The sequence below is a fragment of the Rana temporaria genome, chromosome 3 (assembly GCF_905171775.1).
Source record: "Rana temporaria chromosome 3, aRanTem1.1, whole genome shotgun sequence".
NCBI classification, from domain to species: Eukaryota; Metazoa; Chordata; class Amphibia; order Anura; family Ranidae; genus Rana; species Rana temporaria.
Genome location: NC_053491.1, coordinates 22,016,271 through 22,028,870, shown reverse-complemented (window position 1 = coordinate 22,028,870; position 12,600 = coordinate 22,016,271).

Sequence of the window (12,600 nt, the reverse complement as noted above, 5' to 3'; positions counted from 1 at the left end):
GTACGTTTTGCTTCGATTTGAGATGCAATTTCACATGTGAAATCGCATCTCAAATCGGCGGCATTTGCCGGCAATTGTCGGCAATGACACCGTCCTAATCGGTGCGACGCCGCATCTGCAGCGCTTCACCGATTTCAAAAAGTAGTTCCTGTACTACTTTTTGCAATTTCTGGCCGCGATTTACATAGACATCTGTGCTGAAACCTGCACAGATGTCTCTTAAATCACGGCCGAAATCGGGAGTGCCGGCGGGAGTGAAAACGGCTTCACTCCCGCAGCCCAGTGTGAACCAGGGCTCAAAGACCTAATTTCTTCTTCTGAAAGAAGCTGTAATTTTGTATATATACAGTATATATATATATATATATATATATATATATATATATATATATAGTTGTGGTCCTACGACCGAGACAAATGTGGATCCCATAAACGTGCGACAAGACTTACGACATAAAGAGACCTGAGGTGTGACTTTTGGTCGTCTGGTCGGTATGCCAAGAAAAGGCGGCATACCCAAGATAAGTAATGGCTGACTGTGGAGGAGAATGTGCTGAGAAGTGCTGTAAAAGGAGAATGGAAGGGAGGGTATCGCACACTGGAACCAACAAAGAGCAAAGGTGAGTGATCGACTTAAATACCCTCCGGGCTCCTCCCATAAATTCAGGCCACCATACTGGTCTTCTAATATATATATATATATAGCTACAGAAAAGGACAGCACCAAAGACCTCTTTTTCTGCTTCACTACTAAAGGGGCCCGCGGTCCTTGCCTGCAAAGGCCAATTGCTCTGGATCTGCCTGAGTCTGTTTTGGATCAAATTGTCAGTGCAAGCTGGTTCTAGGCATTGTAGTTCTACAAGCAAGTCTGTGCTGGAGGTAGAGGAGGAGAAGTGTATATACTGGGTGTATAGTTTTGTCCAGTGCTTTTTTTCTCAAACAATAGGTGCTGGAACTCAATCACGCCCCCCCCCCCCCAAACCCCTGCCCCCACACACACCCTCCAAATCACATCAAATAGTGGGTGTGGTCAGATTTCACAAACAGTAGGAAAGTGTGAGGCCCCGTACTCACGACCAAACATGTCTGCTGAAACTGGTCCGCAGACCAGTTTCAGCAGACATGTTTGGCCGTGTGTTGGCCCGAGCGGATCGGACAGGTTTCCAGCGGACAACTGTTTCCTGGACTTGCTTTAAAACAGTCCGCTGGAAACCTGTCCGCCCGGACATGTACGGTCGTCTGTACAGACCTACCGTACATGTCCTGCCGCCCGCCATCCCTCGCATGCGTCGAATGACTTCGACGCATGCGTGGAAGCATTTTAAAGGCGGGCCGCCCACGTCGCCGCGTCATTGTCGCGGTGACACCGCGTCATCGACGCGGCGACACCGCGGACACGCCCCGCGTATTGTTTACGCGCGGACTTCTGTTCGATGGTGTGTATAGCCATCGAACAGAAGTCCCCGGGCAGTCCCCGGCCAGACATGTCCGTCGGAAACGGTCTGCAGACCGTTTTCATCGGACATGTCCTGCCGTGAGTACAAGGCCTTAAAGGGACACTAAATACCAGGATTACTTAACATACAGAGTGCAGAGTTTAGGGGGGTTACACACAGAGCTGTCACTTGTAAACACAGAAACCAGACTTCTGTATTTACAAGTGATTGCGGTGAGCAGGCGCCAAAGGGTCTCAGCCAGAGGTGGTGGAACTGAGTTCCACCCAAATTAAATCCCTGGTTGTGTCCGTGAAGAATTCCTGATTTACGATGGAAATCATATTGGAGATAGAATCCTCCAAATATGACACTCTCGACGATTTATATACATTATTTCCAGCTAATTATTTTAACCCATCAACTACCATTCCCAGGTCCACGTACCAACGCATATGTGCAAGATTTCGCAATATAGAGGATAATATAAAGGCTGCCAACCAACAGTGGTGGGATAAATTCTTTTTGGATCAATATTTTAAATATAAAATATCGCCTAGGGGTCTCAGAATTACCAAAACCTGCCCTTTTTTAAACACGGAGTTAACAGCAGAATGGGCTGGTATCTCCGAATTTTGTACGCAAAAATGGATCACTATAGTGTCTAAACAGAGAGAATTGCAATTTGCTTATTTAAGGTCTAAAATATCAGACCTTATACGATCACTATCAACTGATATTACCTCCTTGCCTACCTCATGGCTTCGTAAACTTAAATTAAATACTAAATTTCAAGAGGACACCCTACTTGGGAGTAAATTGCAGAAGATTAGGAGGGATTTTGATGACTATAATTCCAACAAAATCTTCTGCTGGAAGAAACCCAAATTTCCCAGCCAAGTCTCTCCCACCACCCAAGAGTCAGCATATAGAGATACACAAATCTCAATGTTGAGGCCTTTGATGGAGTGTACACCCCAGCCTACCAGGGAATTCTTGGCTAAACATACCGGTCTGACTATCAATTCCCGTATACGACCAAGTTTCCAGACCAAAACACTAATGGATAAAGCCAATATAATGACTTCATCCAAGTCATTGACCACACCTAGTGTTATAGATACCCAGGGTGCAACCCCCCCCTTACAGGGGCCTGCCACCACTGTATCTAGTGAGTGCAAAGGCACCACATCAGTGATTACAACCACATTAGGTACAACTCAGGATTCACCTAGGTCCACTACTTTGATAAGTACTTCCACTACCGTGTCTAGTGTCCAAACCATTTTAGCGAAAATTGAGCCTTCCTTAGAATCCAACTTGATCCTCACTGATTCAGTTATTAATAATGACATAGATATTCTGTCATGTTCAGGCCTTACGCCCCAGCCATCCATTTCTCCTTCTTTTTTGGTACTTGCCCCCCTGTCTTGCCCAAAAAGAAAGCTGTCCATAGAGGCAGGAGAGGGGGACAACGACGTAAATCAAGGAAGACACAAGGGGAAATTTCGAAAACTATAAAAATTTTCAATTTATCTAGTCATGAATTATCTGTTGCAGAACAGTCACTCTTGGCTAGGGGACTCACTTTCGCGCCTACAGCCCAACCAAACCCCTTTACACTGTTCCTGGACTTGAATAGGTTCACCAGAAATATCACCGTAAAAAGGTTTTTTAATATGAAGGCGGCCACCAACACCAGTACAATTAACTCATCCCTTGTCGATGAATTATTAGAAAAACCAACTAATAATGATCATTTTCAGGATTGCACCGCCCCAGAAAGGATGGCATTAGACCATTTAGAGCTATTATATACTGAAGATTCAGACGATTTTGTAGAACAACTGTCACAACATTTATCTACTTCACCACCGATACAAAACACAAGATTCAGGCCCAAATCAATATTCTATCCCACCTTTTCAAAAGGACCATTTGTACAAAGTTTTTATCAGGTAGTACATACCGAGATTCAGCGAATGTGTCAGGAGGTGTCATTACATAAACCTTCGTCCAATTTAACTTCAGCTGAGTCGATAGCCCTGAAAAAACTTACCGACAACACCAATATAGTCATTAGATTGGCTGATAAGGGGGGTGGCATAGTAGTCCAGAACTCGATAGATTACATCAAAGAAAGCAAACGGTTGTTATCTGATAGCAATACCTACCAAAAATTAAAAAAGGATCCCCTCCCTGACTTTTCCCAGGAAGTACGTGAACTAGTTGGTAAAGCCAAAATAGATGGTCTGATTACCAAAACCGAGTTCGCATTTTTAGTTCATGATTTTTACAAAACCCCATATTTTTACCACCTGCCCAAGATCCATAAGAACTCTGAAAATCCACCAGGTAGACCAATTGTTGCGGCCATGGAAAGTGTGACTAGTTACTTGTCTATTTATATTGACCACTTTCTGCAACCTCTTGTTACAAATCTTCCATCACATATTAAGGATGGAATTCAATTACTTGACACGCTTAAGAACTATAGATGGGAAGACACCTATAGATGGCTCTCACTAGACGTTGTATCGTTATACACGTCAATTCCACACGACATAGGCCTTTCTGCCACCCAATACTACCTTAATGAGGACCCTATATTAAATGGACGACAAGCTTATTTTCTTGTTGATCTCCTCAGATTCTGTCTTACCCACAATTATTTTGAATTAGACAAGGAATTCTTCATCCAGACACAAGGGACTGCTATGGGGGCTAATTTTGCCCCCAGTTATGCAAACCTTACTATGGGCTACTGGGAAAAACAAAATATTTGGTATAACAACCCATTTGCGAAACATCTAATTTTCTTTGGTCGTTATATAGACGACATTATTATTATTTGGGATGGCCCGGAATGCTCCATTTTACCTTTCGTGGAGCATTGCAACTCCAATACGATGGGACTATCCTTTACCTTTGTCACAGACACAGAGTCCCTAGTGTTTCTTGACCTTGAACTATCCCATGACTCCAATCATGTTATTCATTCCCAAAATTACATTAAACCCATGGCAGGTAATTCTTACCTGCACTATCAAAGTTGTCATCACCCGAGTTGGGTAAACAATATTCCCAAGAGTCAATTTTGTAGACTGAAACATAATTGTACCCGTACGGAGGATTATATTACACATGGGTGCCTTCTCAAAAATAAATTTGTGGACAAGGACTATCCGGAACCCCTAGTTGAAGAAGCTTTCCAGAGATATCTGCATACAGAAGTTCTACAAAAAAGTGACAAAAAGCATCACAATCAACAACAACCAGTGAGATTTACCACCCAGTTCCACAACCAATATCGTAGAATGGAACAAATTTTACGGAAGCACTGGCCCATCTTGAGGGAAGACCCCCATTTAAAATCGGCCATTTCCGATAGACCTTTGGTGAGCTATAGGCGAGCCAGGAACATCAAGACATTGATAGCCCCGAGCAAAATAACGAAAAAACAAAAACCCCAAGCTAGTGCCCCACTGACGTTCTTCCAAATCAAAGGGATGTACCAGTGTAAAAAACCACGGTGCCTCACATGTCAGTTTGTAAATCATAGACAAAAACAATTTACATGTAAAGGTAAAATATACACTATACCCGAATTCTTCAATTGTGGCTCAGAATTCGTTGTATATTGTCTAACTTGCCCTTGTGGGCTGTTTTATGTAGGACGTACTATACGCACCCTACGAAAGAGGTTTGGTGAACATAGAAACACCGTAGAAAAAGGCTTGGATAAGTACAGTGTAGCCCGCCACTTTAAGGAACATCATGAACAATCTCCTGAGGGACTCCGTGTATGGGTCCTTGAGGCAATATCCAGACTCCTCCCCCCAGCTGAACGCTATAAGCGTCTATGTGAGAGGGAGAATTTCTGGATATTTACCCTCGATAGCCTCTCACCTGGAGGCTTAAACGAGGGTATAGAGATTAATATTCTATTATGAATATATTTTGCTGGGGTATTGTGATGCTGGGGTAGTGTGATCTAGAATGTGATTACAATATTCTATCAATACAATATAGCTGATAATACATAAAGTTCATTAGAATATACTTGATTCAGATAAAACTTTAACAGTGATTATAGGTGACATCAACGCCATAGTTCCCTCTTCCTTTCCCTTCCCCCCTCCTCACTTTTGAACATTTTTTAGATATTAATATTTTAATATTTTAATAATCTTTTCTTTTTATATATGTATATGTTTTCTATATATATGTATGTATTTTTTTATATATGTATATTGGGCAGTATATATATTATATGCCGTGTGTATGAGGGAGGTTAACACAGCGGTAGTTGTTGTGCAGCACTTTGGTGCAGCAATTTTGTATTTGTTTCTACTTATTTACCTATATATATTTTTTATTATTATATTAATTTCCATCATATTATTACTGTATTAATATAGAGCCTTCTTAATTTTATTTTTATGATTACTTAGGCAAACCGCCGCTGTCTTAATCAACTGAGAGATATATATATATTTTTCGTATAAATGTTTTTATATAAATGCTGTTTTTAATGGTACTTTTGTATATAAGTCTCGTGGGGGGTATTAGATGTTCCGTAATCAAGATCTGGCCAATCGGAGTACTCAGGGCGGTCTTTCCCTTGTATACATATTGAGCTCCGGAAAGATGGCCACTACTATGCCTGAAGAAGAGACTGGAAAGCCTCGAACGCGTGCACCTCCCGCGCCCGGATGTGAAGTCGGCAGCCACAGCTGCACACAGTGGAGACCTGCACTGCGCACTTCAGTTCCGAGGGCTCTTTTGGTTCCCATCGACGCTGCAGTACGGATCAGGACACCACATGTCAGCGTGAGGACATCTCGTCTTCTCCGGGACCCCCGCGGATGAACCCCTTACAATGTACTATGCTGTTTACCTACATCAGACATGTGAGTAGGTGATTCATATGTCTTTTAAACATTCCCAATATTAAACACACTTGCTACGCTCAGAGGGCGCTGCTTTGTGTCTCTTTTCTTGTTGCTTCACAGATCGCTTCATCTGTCAGCTGGCAGCCATCTAAGCAAAGCATCGTTTCACTATTCAGTGCTGTGGACTTTTTAATTGATGGACTATAGTAATTCCATATGAGCACTATATATTCCTCATTTTTTAATTTTCACAAAATTAGTTTGAAGTTTTATTGTTCCCAACTTTTATCCTTTGTTTATGGTCTATAGAGATATCAATGGGGAGAGCGCTTGATACTATGTTTTTTTCCTGATCAAGTGGGCATCCCATAATAACTCTTCCCCATCCAAGTTCAATCCCCCTAATAAAATACAAAAACAAAGCTGCAAGGACTGATTCCTGTCTCCAGGGTGTATGGAAAATTTGTGTGCCTGGCTGCGCAGTGTGAGAGATACCCATATACACCAGCAGCTCCTACGGGGGGAGCATATATATAATTTGGTTGGAAAGGTGTGCTTGGAGAAAGTACATTGCAACTCTCCTTTTACTCTTTGCTTTTAAGGAAAGCATCCAAAATAAATCAAAGAAGAGTTTACCTTTCGATTTGATTTTAACACCTCCACAAGTCCTGTTAGCATGTTAGCACAGGAGATTAGAGGGACGATAAAGACTGGCTACATACTTTCTTCAGGAGCAGCAGACTGTAAATCACACAGAGAAGCCTGGCTTTAGTCTCGGTGGGCCAGATTCACAGAAGAGATACGACGGCGTATCTCTAAAAGTATCTATGCGACTGATTCATAGAATTAGTTGCGCATAGATAGCCCTAAGATCCGACAGGTTTAATTAAATTACACCGTCGGATCTTAGGATGCAATACTTTGGCCGCCGCTGGGTGGAGTTTGCATCGTTTTCCAGCGTCGGGTATGCAAATGAGGTTTTACGGCAATCCGCGAAGGTTTTCGCGTTCGTTACGTTGTCGCTAGTAATTTTTTCCCGTCGCAAAGTTAAGCCTGCTTTAACATGGCTTAACTTTAGTCGAGCCATGTTAAAGTATGGCCGTCTTTCCCGGGTCGAATTTCAAATTATTAATTTTTTTTGCCTTAAACGTCCGGGAATACGAACGTACGTTACGCATGTCGCCGTTCCAAAAAATGACGTCACTTCGCGCAAAGCACGGCGGGAATTTCAAAACGGAGTATGCGCAGTACGTCCGGCGCGGGAGCGCGTCTAATTTAAATGGTACACGTCCCATTTGAATTAGGCGGGCTTGCGCCGGACACCGCCGCCGTAAGTTTTCACGCAAGTGCTTGGTGGATCGGGCACTTGCGATGAAAACTTGAGGCGGTGTAACGTATAGACGATACGTTATGCCGCCGCATTTATATGTGAATCTGGCCCAATGTTTGTAATGGAGTAGATAGCATTTCCAGGTGATAAACCATTTCTCTGCTAAATATCCCATTCATTTTGAGTCTTTGTTAACATCATTGTTAGTAGTGACAGTGCATTGGATGAAGAGGATAGCATTGCGTTCTTATGTGTGATTTTTATTAAGCACTTTTTGTCCACATGTAACAATCAGTTTTGTTTGCTATTAAAAAAAAAAAAAATAGTTAGAAGAACCCCCAAACATTTTATATACATCTTTTAAAAATAGAAGCCCTGGAGAATACATTGGTGGGTTTTGAAATGTTTTATGTCACATGCTATTTTTGCGTAGAGGTTTTTCAAATTAAATTTTTGGGGAAAAAACACAATTTTTTACATTTACGTGGAAAAATGGCTATGCACTACGCGTAATTCATATCTCCTGTGCTAATAAGCACCCTTTTCGTCTAATGGCATAATGTATCTTAATAATCACTCTATTTCCCGTATATTCCCAAGTAAACAGACATGACCACATGCTTACGTCCTCCTAATACCATTGCTCCTCTCTCTCTACTGAGCAGAGCACTTGGGGCCAGATTCAGGTAGAATTGCCCAGGCATAGCGTATCAGCGATACGCTACGCCGCTGTACCTTACCTGGCGTATTTTGAAATTCTCAAAGATTTTGCGCCGTAAGTTACGGCGGCGTAGTGTATTTCTTGGCGCGGATTTCAAATTGGGCGGGTAGGGGGCGTGATTCATTTAAATGAAGCGCGTCCCCGCGCCGATTGAACTGCGCATGCTCCGTTTTGAAACTTCCCGCCGTGCGTTGCGCGAAATGACTACGCAAATTCACTCTATTTAGGACTACCGAAATACCAGATTTCACGTCTGCAAGTCGTCCAAAACACGGCAGCCAGACTGGTAACTGGTAAAAAGCCGTGGGAACCAATCTCCCCGGCCTTGAGGTCCCTCCACTGGCTGCCCGTACAGGACCGGGTGACATTCAAGACACTCTGCCTCACCCACAAATGTACACAGGGTAAAGCTCCTCAATATTTAAGCGAGAAAATAAAACCCTACGTCACCAAGCGTGTGCTCCGATCAACCAACCAAAACCTTCTCCAAATCTCACTACAAATCTAAGGGAGAACGTAGATTCTCGGTCCAAGGACCACGGCTCTGGAATGCTCTACCCACGACCATCCACTTGGAAGAAAACCATCGGGTTTTTAGGAAAAAACTGAAGACCCACCTCTTCTGAAAGACCTGTACAACTCTGGATGCCAAGCGCCTTGAGGCGATTAAGTTCGCATTTGTTGCGCTATATAAGTTTCTCACTCACCGACGTCATTTTTTGAACTTTGACGTGAGTTACGTCCTTTCCTATTCACGGACGACTTATGCAAAAAAAAATAATAATAATTTGACGCGGGAGCGACGGCCATACTTTAACATGGCAGGTCTATCTATACGCCACGAAATAGCAGCTTTAACTATACGCCGGGAAAAGCCGACTAGCGACGACGTAAGAGAATGCGAAGGCCTCGCGTACCTTCGTGAATCGCCGAATCGCCGGAAAAAGCTAATTGGCATACCCGACACGGAAAACAACGCAAACTCCACCCAGCGGGTGCCAAAGTATTACACCTACGATCCAAAGGCGTACGAAGCCGTACGCCTGTCGGATCGAAGCCAAAAGCCGTCGTATCTTGGTTTGAGGATTCAAACTAAAGATACAATGCGGCAAATTTGAAAGTACACCAGAGTATCAGTAGATACTCCGGCGTACTTCTTCTGTGAATATGGCCCTTGGTTTTTATTCAATAACAACAAAAGCAATGACAAACAGGAAGTCATGGTCCCAATAGCCAATCGCTTCCTCCATGGGAAATGACCTCACAGGAAATGACCTCACAGGAAATGACCTCACAGGATATGACCTCACAGGATATGACAGTCAGCATGGATCCCATTTAATACTGCTCATTAAGCCAGTATTTTGTGAGGATCATTCTATTTGTTCTTTCAAGCTTGAGAAGATCTGCGGGGACATTGCTACTGCTGTTGTCAATATACGGTACAAGTACACCGACAAGACAGATATCAATGTCCTCTTATGATCCTGCTCGTCAGTTCTGCCTACTTAAAGCCTTCCAGTTCATTTGCTCTTTGCCTTCGCCTGTGTTAACATCACAAGAGACATTCTCCTGCTTTCCTGTTGAAGACCTGCTTGACTGACGTTCCCTCCGGCTACAGATCCTGCTTGCTGTACTACTACCTTTATCTCTGGCTCTTGGACATTGGCTTGGATGACTACCCGATCTGGTTACTGAACTTTGGCTATGTTTTGACTACGCTTAATCTGTTTTCCTTTTATATTTTTATTATTAAACAAGTGTGATTTAACAGATATAATAGGTTTCTCTTGTTATGTGGACTTTGCTTCTCTAATGTGCATAGCCATTTCAAGGCAAGAAGCCCAGCGCATTGCGCTTGAGACTTACAGACCGGCAAACCTCCACACACACCGAGAACACTTCCACACACACCGAGAACACTTCTCCAAGCCCATTAGAAGGTTTTCATACAGACGGTTTTTACCGCTGGTCTCAATTCAACCCAAGTGATCCCTGCTAGAGCGTTCTTCGATTAAATCAGACACAGGGAAACAGATGACAATCTATAAAACACACATAATAAAATTTCCACAACAACATTTTTAACAGTTTGGCTCCAGAGCAATTTTTTTTTCTTTGTAGCATACATGTAAAAAGCCAAATTTTTGACAATAAATTACATAAACCCCCCAGAACATTATGGGCCAGATTCACAGAAGAGATACGACGGTGTATCTCCTGATACGCCGTTGTATCTCTGTGATCCGCCCGTCCTAACTATGCGCCTGATTCATAGAATCAGTTACGCATAGATAGCCCTAAGATCCAACAGGTGTAATTGACTTACACCGTCGGATCATAGGATGCAATTCTAGGCCGGCCGCTAGGTGGCGATTCCATTGCGGTCGGCGTAGAATATGCAAATGACTAGTTACGGCGATCCACAATGATCCGCGCGTTCGTCGCAGTCTCGTACGTTGTCGCTAGTCGTTTTTTTCCGTTGCAAAGTTACACCTGCTTTAACATGGCTTATCTTTGGATCAGCCATGTTAAAGTATGGCCGTTGTTCCCGCGTCGAATTTCGATTTTTTTTTTTTGCGTAAGACGTCTGGGAATACGAAACGCTGTAACACACGTCGCCGTTCAAAAAATACGTTGGGGCGCCGTAATTTCGCGCAAAGCACATAGGGAAATTTTAACACGGAGCATGCGCAGAACGTTCGGCGCGGGAACGCGCCTAATTTAAATGGTGCCCGCCCCATTTGAATTAGGCGGGCTTGCGCCGAGCGCTTTTACGTTACACCGCCGCAAGTTTACAGGTAAGAGCTTTGTGAATCAGGCACTTACGCTGTAAACCTGCGGCAGTGTAACGTAAATGGGATATGTTACGCCGCCGCGCAGTAACGTAATTGTCTCTGAATCTGGCCCAATATATTTTCTGAAAGCAGAGGCCCTGTAGAATTAAATGGTGACAGTGTAAATTTAAGTTTCATGTGATATTTGCGCAAATTTTAATAAAAAGCTATTTTTCCGGGGCCAATATAATAAAACGTTTTTTTTTTTTTGCAAAACCATAGAATACCCATTTTTAGTTAAAATATAACGAGTTGCATCGAGTAAATAGATACCTAACACTCCATGTTTTAAAATTCTGTGCGCCCTCAATATCGCCAAAAAAGATGGTGTCCTAAAAATCACCATAGGTGTCGCTTTAAAAGCCGTTACAGCTCATCATCGAAAACATAGAAACATACAAAAATGATGGCAGAAAAGGACTCCGTTGTCCATCGAGTCTGCCCATTTTTTTTTCCCTTCTTTTTTTTATGTATTTGTTTTTTGTAGGTCTTTTTGTAAGGTTTTTTTTAGCATTAAAGTGGTTCTTAAACCACTTTGTAAATTACACGCAATCCCCTCTGTTATAAAATGTCCTAAACTCCAGTGCCTGTGCTTAGTAATATATATGCCCATTTCTACCTCTTTTCACAGCGTCGCTCGCCGCTCACGTGACTCCTTGCTGCTCCCGATCTGACAGCTACAGCGGGAGTGGTCGAGAATTCCCTGCTGACGTCGGTTCAGGAGGAGAGGAGGAGAGCGGCGAGGAGCCACGTAAAATGGGCATATTTTTTACTAAGCGCAGACACTGGAGCATTGGACGTTTTCTAACAGAGGGCATTGTGTGTACTTTACACAGTAATTTCAGCAGCAGGAGAGGAGAGGCAGGTACTGTCGCAGTGGCTGCGTTTGATGTCACAGTGGCTGCGTTTGGTGTCACAGTGGCTGCGTTTGATGGCACAGTGGCTGCTTTTTTTGGCACAGTGGCTGCGTTTGATGGCACAGTGGCTGCGTTTGATGGCACAGTGGCTGCGTTTATTGGCACAGTGGCTACGTTTATTGGCACAGTGGCTGTGTTTGATGGCACAGTGGCTGCGTTTGATGGGCACAGTGACTGCATTTGATGGCACAGTGGCTGCGTTTGATGGCACAGTGGCTGCGTTTGATGGCACAGTGGCTGTGTTTGATGGGCACAGTGGCTATGTTTGATGGCACAGTGGCTGTGTTTGCTGGGCACAGCGGCTGCATTTGATGGCACAGTGGCTGTGTTTGATGGCACAGTAGCTGCAATTGATGGTTTGTTTGTGCCCCCTCCAAAAATTTTAAGCACCAGCCGCCGCTGTCAGCAACCAACGGAATATTTTACAGGCACTCTTACCTTACTGCGCTCTCGCAGCCACTGTCACA